Here is a 17,006-nt window from a genome sequence, read left to right on the forward strand (position 1 = left end):
TCTTATGATTCTTCTATTTTTAATTCGTTCTTTGTGTTTATAATTTTTAGTATATATGTACAATGTGAACGAAGTTAAAATCGTGTAGATGGTTGATCATTATCAAATGGTGAATTTGATAAAAGAAAACATTACCGAAAGTTGTTGAGCGGGACGGTTACACATCAGAATTCAATCGGAAAATTCTAATTTCGCTAATTTAATAGTCTGGTATCTTTCACTTCATATATATTAGTAAAGATAGCAAAATGATTGAATAGAATAGAATGGTAGAATGCTTTTTACGAGGTGATATATCTACAAAAATCCCATATTTATTGCTATTGCGGTGTATTTTATTAACTTCCCGTGGGGCAAGTTATAGTAATTGCAAAAAAATCGAAAATGAAATTTTTTATATAATTTTACGTTTCAGAGATTTCTGAATATTTTGGCATACCTTAGAAAAAATGGATGTATGTGTGTGTGTGTATGTGTTCGGATACAAATTTTCGTCAACGATTTCGGGAACACGGATGAAGTGATTTGAATAATTCAGAAAACATTCGATTCGTATTGATAAGGGGACGTGCTGATTAGGTTTTGGCGAAGACAGGTCTAGCCGTTCCAAAGATATGGGACAAAAAGTGCCAAAAACGGTAACTCAGTTTTTAAGAGAACGGAGCATCAGATTAGAATAATTCAAAAAACATTTTACTTGTATTAACAAAATGAAGAACTGATAAAATTTTCATAAAGACAGGTCCAGCGGTTTCGGAGATCTAATGAAAAAAGTAAAAAAATGCCATTTGGCGGTCAAAAATGATCATTAAACATATGCACATCAAATTATCAGATATTTTATAAAGGTTTTAACAATAAGTACAAATTTTGTTTACATTCCTATGGGTTCCGTACCAATGTTTATCTGTTAGACGACGACGCGGCGCTTACGCGCTTTGACATTTCGTCCCTGTGCAGTTAAAGCAGTACGATTGCTTTGAAGAAAAGTTCAGAATTTCCGAAATATGTCAAAATAAAGAAAATTTTTTTTTCAAGAAGTCATTTTTTGTCAAATTTATAGTATCTCAAAAATTTAATTTTTTCGAAATAATTCAATGTTGATCTTTTTAAAAAAATAATAATTTTTGGTACGGGAAGTTTCAGCAATTTGCTTTAAGGCACGATGCCATGCGTCCCACTAGTTTACCAAATTTTCTATAAGTAAAAGTGACGGTATTTGCCTAGGTAGGTCTATACTACATAGTACATACAGTGCTGTTCGGTGCTATGCTGCGCATTGTTAATAATGTTGATGCACTTGTCGGTGTTTTCAGTCTTTCCGGACGCACGATGTTGTTTTTTATGCCCTGTGTTGCTGTATTATCTGTTCACGGATCAGAATTAATGCATCTCATTGTTTCCCATTTCAATAGAGAAGCGAGCGTGCGCACGCGTTCGTCTTTCCAGTAATAAATCTTCTGGCGCATAAGATGATAATGCGGTTTCATCGAAATTCAAAGAGAGAGAAAGTTTGCCGTTTCATGCACACCGTTGTGCTCTATGCATCTTCGTATTATCCTATCTGAATCGTCTAAGCGGCGCTATTACACCGTACTGATATATCAATAAATGCATACATTATATTATATACAGGTATATTTATATATATTTGTAATTCTGACAGATTATACAATTCTCTTGTGAATTCTATTAAAACACCATACTATTTTACTTAATTCTATTCAGTATACTCTACAATCTACAACCTTTAAATCTATTTAGACATAACACTCGACATTTAACTCTCATCCTCATTATACAAAACCTTCTGTTTAGTAAAAATTGACCATTCGGTTTGAATGGCCAAAAAAGTATGTTTGTAAGATAGATTAAAAATGTTTAAGAAGTCCGTGATCGGCGAGATGCTACCGAACTCTAATGAAACACTTGCACTTTGTCGAAGGTATATTTAGTTATTGGCTATATCAGACCGATTGAATAATAAAAATAAAAGATGATAAATAAATGTTTAATTATTGTTTATTTGAAAGAATATTAAAACTTGTATATGATATGTTAGATAGTTGAAGTTTGACTTAGATGTTATAGCTTTGAGTGTTAATTTACGACTGATAGATGTGAAATTTAAGTTGATACTAAATTAAAAGGAGTTTACAATTTTATACATTTTTCTGATTGGTCCATTTTGTAGAATTAATGGCATTCCCTCACAATTTTGGATCCAATCAGTAGCTGTTACATTTGTCAACCAATCAGGTATTGGTCGATTGATTGCATGATTCGTAGAATTAAAACTGGGTACAGGTAATGTGAGTTTCTTAAAATACGTATTAATTCTGTATTTAGCGAGTCGAAAGAGTTTATACTAACATAATCTTATATTATTATTAAAATATATACGTTATAATATGCGTGTCTGCTTGAGAAGTGCGAATATACATTTCAAGTTAATCTGATCCATTTTTTTTAAATTATTTATGTTATTTTTTTTTCGATCATTTTTGACTGACAATAAGTGTCAATCGTACGTTTGTTCCCTTACATTTAAATTTTCTATTGATAGAGACCTTCTAGCCTCCGGTATTTTATGTTACATATGTGATAAAATTAAAACAGATATTATAAATAACAATTGAGATAAAAAGGAAATCTTTAACATTTCCTGTAAAATAATTACACAATATTTTTAAAAAAGTACTTACGTAGTATTTATGTTAAAAAGAGTATTACAAAAATAATATACTATTATAAGTGTATTTCAATTTTTGTTATAGGTCGATCAGGATATAGTTTGGCATTACATTTGCTTCCTAAAATAGTTAAATGACCTTTCGAGTTAAGTAGTTTTGGTTTAAATAATTGTCCCAAATTTTATGAAAAATCATATGAACTGTAGCAAATATTTTACTGTATTGTACTATATAATCGTATGAAGTTTGATATAATGTGATGTACATAATTATACGCTAAATACTATAAAAATTAACTTATTTTAGTGCGATATATGATTTATTTCAATATTTTAATGTAATTCTTTCATGCACGGTTTGTATTTAAATTTTATTATTAAAATGTTTGTCATACCATGTTTTTTGATACGTACGTTAAATAAAGCAAATTTTTTAATTTCTAGAATAAGATACACAATTTAAATTATTTGCAAAACATCGAGATTTTTCCATTAATTAAGGGATAACTAACTCATTGAGTGTAAAAGAATTATACTTCATTTTATTGTCTTCGTTCTAACGGTGTTCCTAATATATTTAATACATTTATTATAAATGTATATTTAAATGATTTATATATATTATAAAATAGCATTTATTAATTATATAAATTATTATTTTAATACGTTGCTGATATATATAATGTATGTTATAGCATTATATGCACCTACATCTGTTTGACATGTGCATATATATAATAAAATTGAAATATTAAAATATTCACATATTTTTAATTTAAAATTTTGATATGTTTGAGACTTCAAAGGTATTGTGTATAATATTATGTATTTGCCCCGAAATACGTATGTTCCGAACTGGTTCTGGATACCAACACGTCTACTCTATATTTTAGTTTTGTTATTTAATTGAATACATTTTTATATTATAACCACTAGAATATCGTTATAAGTCATTTGTAGAATGCAAAATGAATTAAGGTATTGTTTTTCCAACATGCCATTATTTTAGTACTATGTATTTTGCACAACTGACAATTTTAAATTAGTTCCAAAAAGACATAATAACATAAAAATATATTTAAAATGAAGCGTCATAAACATACTCGTATATAAATGATTTAGTTTAATAATAAAACAATATATTACTAACCTTAAACAGTTAGAAACAAGTCGTTTGAACTGATCACAAGAAATATTAGTACTACACTTGAATGTCCACGAGCGATATAGTCTATTGTTATTTATATATATATATATCTATAGTCGTAATTGTTTTTATGAAGAACTATATCTTATTCCTTTTACATTTATTATATAGCAATTGTAAGATACTTATATATATTTGTTTTATATATTTATATATACATACATTTGAGTGATATATGTATGTCCAATATGTTCTATGTTCCGTGTGTTGATTAGATAATTTTATAACACATAATATTTACTATTAGCACTTGATAGTATTCCTGGAAGTGCATATTTTTAGAAGAATGACGTCGTGCCTATTTTCTTGAAATCGTTTTCAATCGGTTTTCTTTGCTGTTTTTACTTAAAGTTTACCCCTAAAAAAATAAGTTAATATTTTTTTCGAGCGTTTCGGAAGTAATTTGCCAAAATGGTGTTTGCGTAGCTATTTTTCGAACATCCATCCGAAAACGAAACGAAAATTTCGTTTTTCACGAAAACTTACTTATCATTTTACAGACAATGAATACTATTCGGTATTTTGAATTTTATGATAAGTTTTATAAATCATTCGTACGAGTTGTTTTAACATTTCATAAGTTTCAAAGATAATAAGTACCCCATTACCAATAACATCGACATAATTGACCGTGAGCTTTGGCATATAACAAAAGCAAAATATTTTGATTGAAATATTTTAATTCAGATGTTTTCACATCCTAAGATATAATTCTTTGAAAATATTTTTTGTACTAAGATAATATTTAAAATTCACACCTTTGATATTCACACTTTTAACAAAAGATAAACTTGATTTGAAATAAAATAAAAAATGACCAAGCAAAATTAAGAGAAAACAAGTGGTGTATGGCATCGTGTGTTAAGGCAATTTTTTCTAACATCCCGCACCGTAATTAAATTTTTATGAGAAATAAAAATAATCATCAATGAAAATTATTCAATAGTTAATTTAATAATTCCTTCAAATGTTTTCAAATATACTTACAATACGCAACGAGCGAATTCTACAAACAACTTATGTCTATCTGTATGCTTACAAGATTCTTTTTGAAAATTTAGATTTTTTTTAAATTCTGAAAAGTTTTGATTTTTTTTTAAATTTCCAAATTTTTTAGAATTTTTGAAAAAATAGTTTTATTTGAAATTTTTGAGGAATTTGGAAATTTTTGAAAAAATAATAATTTTTTTTTAATTTATATATCTTTGAAAATTTTGAAAAAAAAAGATTTATTAAAAAAAATTATATGTTTATAACATTTATCAGAACCCAATTAAATGGCACTAAATGTGTACTCATTATTAAAATATCCATAAAATATCTGACTATTTGATATGCCAATATGTTCAATGATTATTTTTGACCACCAAATGAATTTTTTGAACCTTTTTTTTCGACATTTCGAATTTCCGAATGAATTTTCGAATCTTTGTTGGATAAGTCCAAAAATTTAGTCAATTTTTATTCTGTCCATACAAGTAAAATATTTTTTGTATCATTCAAATCAGACGTTTCGTTCTCTCAAAAACAAAATTACCATTTTCCGCACTTTTTGCCCCGTATCTTCGAAGCGGCTGACTTGCCTTCAAAAACTAATCAGTACGTCTCCGCATCAATAGAAATCGAATGTTTTTGGATTATTCAAATCGGTTAATCCGTGTTCTCAAAATCGTATCCCTACAGATATAAAAACGCGCATCCATTTTTCTAAGATATTTTAAAATGTTCGTAATGATATATAAAAACTTCATTTTCGATTCCTTTGCAATTACTATAATTTACCCTCCGGGAAGTAAATAAAAAACATGATTACAAGCAATTTGAAAAATATTGCGAATAATATTTAGTAAAATTAAATTTTATCAGGACATAAATTAAATAATTCAGTGTAAAAGTAATATGTATCTACCTTTTTGGGCGCATTCATCTTATTAAAACGAAAATAATATGTCGTTAATCTTTATATTACGTCACTCAATAAGTCCGTAGGATAATACATAGATGTTTTAGCTATGCAATCATCCATATGATTTGTAGGAAGCAACAACTTTAAGAAGATATATGCCAAAAAATCATGACAATTCGACGATAGTTTACAAGTTATAGAAGTTCAAGTGACGCTACTTTTGAGTTTTTAAAAACCATGAATTCAAAGCAATTTCGTATGTTGATTTATCATTGCTTTTTGATGGGTATAAATACCATCGCAGCCAAAGTGTCGCTTGATAAGTGTTATCTGGACTCTGCCAAATCGAGGCAAATGGTGGAGAAGTGCATTGCTGATTTTATTCGTGGCCGTACATATACTGATGATGCTAAATGATTTAGAAGGTCAATTGAGGTGGTTACACCGGAAAACACAAAACAGTCTATCGAATCGTTTTGGAAAACCGAAAAGTTATACCTAAGTTAGCTGGCATCCTAAAGATATCAATAGTGTTTATTGGACATATCGTTTGCGAATATTTGAATAGGAAAACACTCTGTGCTAAATGGGTGCCATGCGAACTCACATTTGACACAATGAGTTGATGATTCGTAAGAATATTTTGAGCTTTTTAATTGAAATAAAACTAAGTTTTTGCATCAATATGTTACCATTGATGTGACTTGGCTTTATCGCTACACTGCGGAGTCGAATAGATAGTCAGACAGACAGTCATGCAAACGATCAACAGGCAAGGTTATGGCGTCAATTTTTTGGGATTAGACTATCAACAGTGAATATTGAATAACATTCATTATTGGAGCATTTGAAGATCAAAATCGGAAAAACAGCCCCACTTGAAATAGAAAACCGTGCTACTTCATCAGGACAACGCATCAAATCACAAATCCATGAAAACAGTAGTAAAAAAACATGAATTGGGCTCGGAATTGCTTCCTCACTAACTATATTTTTTAGATCTGTTCCCCAGTAATCATATCTTGTTTTGAGATCTCATAAAGATGCTCGATTTGAAGAAATTTTTGCCAAATTATGAGATGATAGCCGAATTTTGTGGCATAGTACTAATCGTACTACAAAAATGATTTCTAAAAGATCAAACTTTGCTATAATTAGTATATAGTTTTCGAGGAAAACTATAATGAATAAAAAAAATAATTTTGCGAAAAAATGTTTTTTCTTAGTTATCCTACGGACTGATTGAGTGAAGTGATAGCACTCCTTTTTTAGTTTATCGCTTTCTTATGATGATATCATTTCCAATCTCTATTTGTGTTTATATTTATTTTTAACATGTGATTCATGAATATCGTGATAGCGATAACTGGTTATTAAGTTTCTTCATTTACGTTAAATCCAAACATCTTTATCAAGCTTTTGAAAACACCTATATTAGCAAATGCCTGCAAATCGCTGCTTATTCTTACTATACGTGCGGTTCTTCATTCTGCGCTCTGATGCCCCGTACTTTCTCGAAAACCTGTGCGTTGTATTCATTTTGTTAATGTTCTTATCTCGTATCTAACGATCAGCTAATTGGCATAACACAACATTGATATTATGTAATGATTTATAAAAATCATTTATATATTATTTTTATGGTACTCAGAATATAAATTGAAAAATAAACTTCTTTAATAGCCTTTATAAATAATTGTAAATGTGTACACACACACACTCATATATATATATATATATATATATATATATATATATATATATATATATATATATATATATATATATATTAAGGTGGTCCTTAATATGATTATTTTTGAATTTCCTTGCTCCCAAGGGCTCAAATGGTTCCAAATTGATAAAAAACAATTCTCTAAAAGTTTTAGCTCTTAATATCAACTATTAGATAGAGCGTAATTCAAACTTCGCATGGAAATAGCATGGAAAAAATTTTGAAAATTTTAAAAAAATTTTAGGTATAACTTAGCGACAGATAAATTAAAGGTGAAAATTCGTGTCATTTTTTATTGAAAATTCAACGTTCTGCAAAATTTTTGAAATTTTTTTCATGCTATTTCCATACAAAATTTTGATTGAATTGCGCTCTAAAAGACTATATTAAGAGCTAAAAATTTCAGAAAATTGTTTTTATCAATTTGGAACCATTTGTGCCCTTGAGAGGAAGAAAATTCGAAAATGACCATATTTAGGACCACCCTAATAAATATATATATATATATATATATATATATATATAAAAGGTCATTGAGCTGTGTTCGATTCAGGGAAGAAAAGTGTGAAAGATTTCCCATCCCAGATTCACACCGCAGTGTCTGAAATGGGCTTATTTTCAATTGGAATTATATTTTTGATCTATATTTTCAAATAAAAATGGACGCTGCTGCTGACCTATGTCAGAAAATGAAAAATGTTTTTTTTTCGCTTTTTCGTGCACTAACAAATATTTTTTTCACCTTATTTCTTATGAGTAACTTAAAAAAGCTCATGTGAAAAGGACCACGATAATTCCTTTTCAATATCTTTTATATTTGAAACATTGAAAAAAGGGGCCAATTTCACGCCGCCAAATGATGAGCTAGAAAGTTGAAAATTGATATAGGATTTTTTCGAAAAGACCTATAATTGTCTATAAATTGTTTGTTAATTTCAAATTCTATTCATTAGTTCTATATAATCTTGATGATCGTAATAAGAAACGGTTTCAAGATGTACGTTATGTTTACTCAATGCCGGAAATTTTTTAATTTGTTACTAATAATCTTCTCTGTAACTAGAGTAATAACATCAATTAGAAATAGAGAGTTGCACACTTCAAAATTACTTTATGATGAGCATTGTATATACGTCCGAGACAAGTGCATGAAATGGTGACATTCTATGGATATTTTAATAAAAAAACTATAACATTATTCATTTATCAGCTTTGCGTTTGGTGTTTTTTAAGTTTTAGATATGAGACTTTTATGAGACTTTTTCTTATTATCTTATATTTTAACTAGTGGCAAGGCATCGTGCCTTAAGGCAAATTGCTGGAACTTTTTAACTTAAAAAGCAATTTTTAAAAAATCTTTAGCAAATTTAGCAAAAATGTTTATTATATATTGGGAAATAAATGTTTGTATCCATACAGAATTTTAACTCAAGTATGCTTAATTAAAAAAGTAGTTCTCATGCTCAGGAGATATTATTATGTATAATATTATGTTGCTGTTACGGATAAAAAATTTGTTTATACTTAATTCTTTAGTAGTGTTTAATATCATAAGTATTATGAAAAATTATTATAATAAAATTGTAATAATAAATAGTTAATCTTTTTTCTTTTAGGTATTCTAACAACTTTATTTGGATGACTTTGTTGAAGGCTAAAACCGGCAGGTGAGGCATTTATGCTCTCTGTATATAATTTAAACCGATTCATTACTAAACTGAACTCAAAATCTAGAAAAAAAAACCAATATTTTTTTTTGCTACTTTTTTATTGATATGTTGACACATCGCATGTTGCCGTTCTATCTTGGTCAAAAACAGGTAAAAATTGTGTGTTCTGGATTAGCAAAGTGTTTCAAAGAAATCACTTGGTTTACTTTGCCTTTTTCTGGATCATCCAACAACGTTTCTTTGTCCAAATTCCGGGAAGTCGCTATTTATTGTTTACCATTCGTACACATTTGCCGATAACGAGGTCACAAGAAAATGTCTTATCCGCTATGTAATCATTGTTTATCATTAAAGTTCTGAAGAAAAAGGGCGCGGAAAATTTCTCTTGTCTACTGGAAAATCGGCGATGCACAGTTCACTGTAACGAACCATTTCCGCGGGATTTTAACAAGGAAATGACGTCAAGCGCATGTAGTAAGGCAAAATACTATCATAGTATGAAATCTGGTCAACAATTTGCTAACATAAAAAAAACTTAAAACTAATAATAAAATGACTTAAAATTGAATAGTTAATTTATGAACGGTAATACTTTTTTTCTTGTTTTTCTATATACTTTGACATATATCAAAACAAATCGTAATTTCAAATCTTTTATACAATGAACAATTTTGAGTGAGCTGGTTTGATGTAACGATATATGAATAACGAGTCTATTCATATATAATAGAGGATGTACTTTTCTTATTTGTTGCATATTATTGTAGAAATTTCAAGTACAACTTTCAGCTCTAAAATTATTGGCATAGATCTGAGCTCTAAACTTATAGGCATAGAAAGCGAAATATGACAAATAAAAATGCACTCATAAAATTGTTAGCTTTTAATCATATCGTTGTTATTAAATATTTTTGGAGCGTGTTTTTTTCGGTACTTTTTTTTAAATTTAATTTTAATTGTTTTTCTTCTTTATATCATGCTTTTTTAGTTTCTATAAGGAGAACTTTATAATTTTTACACAAATTTTGGCTTGCTAATTTTAAGTTTTCCTTGCAGTTCAACACATTCTGAATCATTTGAGACCAAAATTGGAAAATGTTTGTGTGTATGTTACCTAAAGTTGGACCTTTCGTCGGCGTTTTAATTAAATTAATTTTTATTGCGATTTTATAAAACTTTGTATGGCGATAGAGTTCATGGTCGTAATGAACATAGTAAAATAGTAGAGGCCTACTTAAAGGCGTGTGGGTGCACTATAATTAAACACGGATGTAATAAATCTGTTAAAAAATAATCAATTAGAAATAGGATTGGTCAGGTTTTAGTGAGAGCAAAAACATTACACCACTCCCCAGTTTCACACGTTTTCGATCTTACATGGTTTTTGTAAATTACTTATTTTTATCAAAATTTATTAATTTTGTATTATATTTAACATTTTCATTGTCTTACTGCCAAAATACAACACTACAAAATGTATGCTACGGTTACGAATTCTTAGTCTTAGTATTAGTTAATTAGTAGTCTATGTCTATGTATATGTGTTTTATGATCAAAACTAAATTTGATGTGTGTTTAAGCTAGTTTATTTGTAATATTAGAACAAAGAGCATAATTGTTTTTAAAGTTTGTTTTTATATATAATTGATAGAGTAAATTTATCTAAGGTGGGCAAATAACAGAATCGTTTTTTAGAAAATCTTTAATTTATAAAAAAGATATAGTTTGACAATGTCAATAAAACTAGAGAGCAAAAGAAAGTTTCTATCTGTGCAAACTAATTTTAATTTTTAATTAATATTCTTATAATTCATAAAATATATTAGATATTCATTCTGTTAATATTTAATTTTTGTTAAATGTTTTTGTTATTCCTACTACCAAAATCTCCAAAAGGGGCTTTTTTATAGTGATTTTTGATTAACACGATTTTTCTATATAAGGGTGAATATTTGGAGTTACACGGTTTTTAATTTCACGGTTATACGTGTTTTCCGTGAAAAATGGGGGATAAGTGTATTTTGGAAATAAACAGTTGAATAGTTTTTAAGTCGAAATATGCCTTAAGGCTTATAATATCAGCTAAGGCTATAATTATCAGCTTATAATAAATATGCTAATAAACATTTCATAATTAATGTGCTTTCAAGTTTTCAAATTTCAAATTGAAACATTTTTTTATATAATTCCACAATACTTCAGTCATTTGGTAGTTTTTCCGGTAAATATTTTGGAAATTGGTGGTCTTGTAGATTTGGATGTGCTTTTTACGAATTTCAACTTTGTCACCTCTAATTTTTACCGCTGGCGCCGCCATATTGGAAAAAAGGCACAAAAAACATTTTTTTAAACAATGTCTTCTTCCCGCTTTATTTATAATATAAAAATGAATCGCAAAATGTGTTGGTATGGTAAGCGCACAACCCAACAACGCCTGGATCAATTTGGCCAATAATTTTTTTTAAATGCTCGTTGAAGTCCAAGGATGGTTCTTACGGCGAGAAAAAATCGAATAATTGCTGGGAAAAACCTAAAAGACATTCAGAACGGGATGACAGGTAAATTTGTAGGCCGGTAAAATGGTAGATTGATAAATAGGTTGATAGGTAAATTAGTAAACCAATTGGTAAACGGGTAAATTGTTCACCAGTAAATTATTGTACAGGTTAATTGGTAGACATTTTGAACGGGATGCCAGGTAAATTGGAAAGCAAGTAAATTGCTTGACAGGTAAAATGGTGTCGATGGGTAAATAGGTTGACAGGTAAATTGGTAAGCCGGTAAAATGGCAGATTGATTAACAAGTTGGTAGGTAAATTCGTAGGCAAATTGTTGAATAGGTAAATTGTTGAACAGATAGTAGTAACGTTAAACTAAATGTAACAAATACACATCTTTGTTCAACTTCTTAATTTAATCTAAATCACGGCAAAGCGTGAACGGGTACAGCTAGTTTTTCGATAAAAGTATCTTTATACGAATTAAACTAGAGAAAATTTCCTATAAGGAATGTAGAGCGCTTATACTATGTATGGACAGGTTACGTCTTTTTTTATCTATAGGGTGAACTTTTACTATTATCATTTGAGTAAAATACGGTACCAGCTTTTATTCATCCGTCATATGTAGTGCGCGTCGAGCAATTGTTCGCGATATGCGACGATATAGAAGCTAATCGGTGGCTGCGTCATCCTTCGATGAACCACAACTGGTCGAGCCATTGTTTATTAAGGAAAGTGTGTTTATATGCGTTTGACATTGAGCCAAAAAGTATACGCAAATGTCGTATATCACAAGAAAAATGCATACGTTATTGCATCGCAAGGTAGTAATCGGAAGAAGCAATAATAATGTTATTATTACTGCAAACTCATATTTTATACCATTCAACATATACAGGTCGTATTGAATGTAGAAAAGCCTTCGAAATTGGACGTATATATACGTTCAATGAAATTGTTTGAAGGTACGGCTAGATTTGGTAAAAACGAATTTAAGAAAATACTAGTGGTATATGGCATCGTGCCTTAAGGTAAATTGCTGGAACTTCTAGTATCAAAAATTATTTTTTTTAAACTTCAAAAAAAAATTGATTTTTGAGAATTTTGAAATTTTTGAAAGAAGTGACTTGAAAAAACTGTTTTTTTTATATTTTGATTTTTTTTAACTTTTCTTCAAAGTAATCTATAGAAATGTAAACAAAATTTATACCTGCTGTTAAAATCTCTATAAAATATCTGATAATTTGATGTGCATATGTCTAATAATCATTTTTGGCCGCCAAATGTCATTTTATATTACTTTTTTTACTCTATCTCCGAAACCGCTACACCTGCCTTAATCAGTTCTTTATTTTGTCAATACACGTAAAATGTTTTTTAAATTATTAAAATCGGACGCTCTGTTCACATAAAAACAAAATTACCGTTTTGGCACTTTTTGTCCCGTAACTACGAAACATCTGGACCTGCCTTGTCCCAAACTAATCAGCACGTCTCCTTATCAATAGGAATCGAATGTTTTTTGAATCTTTCAAATCAGTTTAAGCATGTTCCCGAAATCGTCGACGAAAATTTGTATCCGAACATACACACACATCAATTTTTTAAGGTGAGCTAAAATGTTCATAAAATATATTAAAAATATTATTTTCGATTCCAACAAGGAAGTTAACAAGCGAGAAAAAATTGTTGGACAAACTTAAATTTTTAGTATATTTTGGTTTTTTATTATTTGGACAGCAATCAGAACTTAAGGTTTCTATAAAAGCTGTTGTGATGATTTGACATAACTAATTACGTCGGTTTTTATAGATAGTTGTTCTATCTCTATGTGATGAATTACAATTTCTAGTAACACTGATGAATTTATATTGGTGCTGCAATGTCGGGTAAAGGATATTTTCACTTGGAAACATTTTGCTATTGATATTTTGAAACCCCATAGTTCTAACTGTTGATCTACGGGTAAGCCCATAATAATGCCCACATAAACTTTCTACGATTTATTTATTTATTTCTTTATTTACGCATAAGCAAGCCGCAATCAATTATAATATATAGAAGATTATTTTACGCTTTTGTCAAGAATTTAGCAATTAAAGTGATTTATAATATACCTAGTGTCTGGACAACGTTCTATTCTAAAATAAAAAGAGCTGAAAGTAAGCATTCGAACATTAATGTTCGTCATAAAGTTTTCCATAATAATGTCTATTTAATCTCTAAAAAAGAATTCTAATAACGCTTCACGTTACGTCTAACAAAATAATCAATGAAAAGCAAACGTCTTAAAAATCAAAGATTACTTTATAAAAACATTCAAACAGTTTTTGAAAAAGTGCACTGATAATAGCAATGTCAATGTTATAATAATTGGTGAAACAACTGAAGACATGTTTTGGCACAATAATTATAAAGTTCCAAATTCCATAATAAAGCAATAAAAATTCGTAACTCATAAGTATTATGTTCAGTATTTTATTATTTTTTATTCAATTAACTTATCCTTTCCTTATTATCCTTAAATCTACCATGTCTATGGTTTTTTATATTAGAATTTTTTCATTATTTTTATTTTCATATATTGTAGTTAATTCCAATCCGCTATAGTTTATTATGTAATTTTAATCAATTAGGTAATTATTAACTTGTTTTATATTTCTTTATAAAATGTAAATATATTTAAAATAGATCTATTCAATCTCCAGTCCAGGCCAAATTTCTGGCGCCAAGTTGAAATTTTTACCGTAAATATAGTATGACTACTGGAGTAATAATAAGAAAAGCAGCGAAATAAATAAATAACTAGCTGTAAGTGGAATTCTGTCGTAAGGCAATTAAGGCATCGTGCCTTAAGGCAAATTGCTGGAACTTCCCGTACCAAAAATTATTATTTTTTTAAAAACGATCAACATTTTTGAAAAAAAAAATTACTTTGAAAAAATAAGATTTTTGAAAAACTATAAATTGGACAAAAAATTACTTTTTCTTGAAAAAAATTTTTTTAAAAAAAAATTTTTTTTTAATTTTTTTTTTTTTGAAATTTTTTTTTTTTTTTATTTTGACATATTGTGGAAGATCTGAACTTTCTTTTCAAAGCAATCAATCGTACTGCTTTAACTGCATAGGGACAAAATATAAAGCGCGTAAGCGCCGCGTCGCTGTCTAAAGCATAAGCATTGGTACGGAACCCATAGGAATGTTAACAAATTGTATACTTATTGTTGAAATCTCTATAAAATATCTGATAATTTTATGAGCATATGTCTAATGATCATTTTTGACCGCCAAATGGCTCATTTTTTTACTTTTTCCTCCATATCTCCGAATCCGCTAGACCTACCTTCATGAAAATTTTATCGATTCTTCATCTTGTCAATACAAGTGAAATGTTTTTTGAATTATTCAAATCGGACGCTCCGTTCTCTCAAAAACTGAGCTACCGTTTTCGGCACTTTTTGCCCCGTATCTTTGGAACGGCTAGACCTGCCTTCGCCAAAAACTAATCAGCACGTCTCCTTATCAATACGAATCGAATGTTTTTTGAATTATTCAAATCGGTTGACCCGTGTTCCCGAAATCGTCGACGAAAATTTGTATCCGCACATACATACACACACATACATACATACATACACACATACACACACACACACACACACACACACACACATACATCCATTTTTTCTAAGGTATGCCAAAATGTTCAGAAACCTCTGAAACGTAAAGATATATAAAAATTTTCATTTTCGATTTTTTTGCGATTACTATAACTTACCTACGGGAAGTTAAAAATTATTATAAAAATATTACAAGAAAATAAAAACATTTGTATAGGAGACCAATCGTTCAGACTGCATAAATGAAGAATAATGAGAAAATTGAGAAAATTTGGCTATATAATAACAGGCAATTCTTCAAAAAGTTTAAATGAACTAGCATGGAATTTTTTTTATCCAAATTTCTAATATTGAGTAGAAGTTTATTCATAAGCTAAATACCCAAAATTGTCGATTGTATTGAAAGAGCTTAGTTAGTTTATATGTGCGCGCCATAACAAATTTGTTATTACAAATTTACGATTACAAATATCTAGTATGTATAAACTTCGCAAAATGATCTCATTATTTTCTATTTGAATTTGCATGCTTACATTTGCATTTCTTCAAATCGTCAAACATTAGAACAATTTTATGTTGCAATTTGATTTCCAAATTCTTAACCGTCATTCAGTATGGTATTTAATAGTAAACAGTTATTGTTTTAGTTTTAAAGAATTTTTGATACATAAATTTAGTAATGTTATCAAAATAATACTTTAAATGAACATATGTTTCATATTTTTAGGAAAAACTACTTACCATGCAAGGGTATCTTTTTATCCCTGTGTAAACCTAAGGTAACAGGATTTAATTTTTATATTTCCAATATATACTTTATTAATTTTCTGAATTTTTTATGGTTTTTATAACGAATATAGAACAGTATAAATAATTTAGTGTATTTATGTATGTTGAATTTGTTTTAATGATAATATATTAGGTAGACGAACATAAGTTTGAGAAAACAAAGACCGCCTCAAATATATCCCATTCTCTAAAATTAAGGATAATGAGTGTAGATATGAGCGAACAAGATACCTTGGCATCCTAAATATATAGAACTATTTTATTGAACTATAATGTGACACAGAAAGAAATATAATTCTCATGCTAGTTTGAGGTTATAATTTAAGATGAATCTTCAAAAGGTCGCTGGGCCCCATCTTCTCAAAAAAGCTTTTTACTTTGGAGAATCATTTTTCCTATATATAATTTTGTATTTGTATACTAGTGACGTTTAATCATAATTGACGAATCATTTGTATGTTCAAGTATTGTGTTATATCTATGGCATCTCAATAATGTTATATTCAATATTTATTACATCATGTTGCAGAAACATTCGAATATATGTATTTAAAGCGTGTTTCATATACGAATAAATAAATTATTCACTCAATATTATTTACAAAATGGACTTCCTTAGCAATGAAATTCTTGTGCAAAATTTATAGGTGATAAAATCATACAGCTAAATTAATAAATATGCTAATAAATATTATATAATTAATGTGCATTCAAGTTTTCATATTCCAAATTAAAACATTTTTTATATAATTCTACAACGTCTGTGCTGCATTTATTCAACGTCATTGCATGTGCGTGAATCACATACAAAAAAATTTTAGAGTTCTTTTATTGCTTGCATACTTTGTCTAAATGTATTCTGAGTTCTACTGCTTCTACTCTGAAGCAG

General features: G+C 28.6%; 1 protein-coding gene across 5 annotated transcripts in view; it reads left to right on the forward strand.

Moving 5' to 3' along the window:
- LOC113376950 (SH2 domain-containing protein 4A-like) overlaps window positions 1-17,006 on the forward strand; it is a 136,989-nt gene that overhangs the window by 34,840 nt on the left and 85,143 nt on the right. For 4 of the 5 annotated variants that reach the window (XM_026617080.1, XM_026617082.1, XM_026617078.1 and 1 more), the window contains exon 2: window positions 9,154-9,204. The gene's annotated coding sequence lies outside the window, so the exon portion shown is untranslated. Of the gene's footprint in view, window positions 1-9,153; window positions 9,205-16,055; window positions 16,108-17,006 lie in introns of all 5 variants that reach the window. The other variant, XM_026617081.1, reaches the window with a different exon arrangement.

The sequence above is a fragment of the Ctenocephalides felis genome, unplaced genomic scaffold, assembly GCF_003426905.1.
Source record: "Ctenocephalides felis isolate EL2017-DRISC unplaced genomic scaffold, ASM342690v1 CF-g0.4_SCAFFOLD_01886, whole genome shotgun sequence".
In the NCBI taxonomy this organism is placed as follows: Eukaryota; Metazoa; Arthropoda; class Insecta; order Siphonaptera; family Pulicidae; genus Ctenocephalides; species Ctenocephalides felis.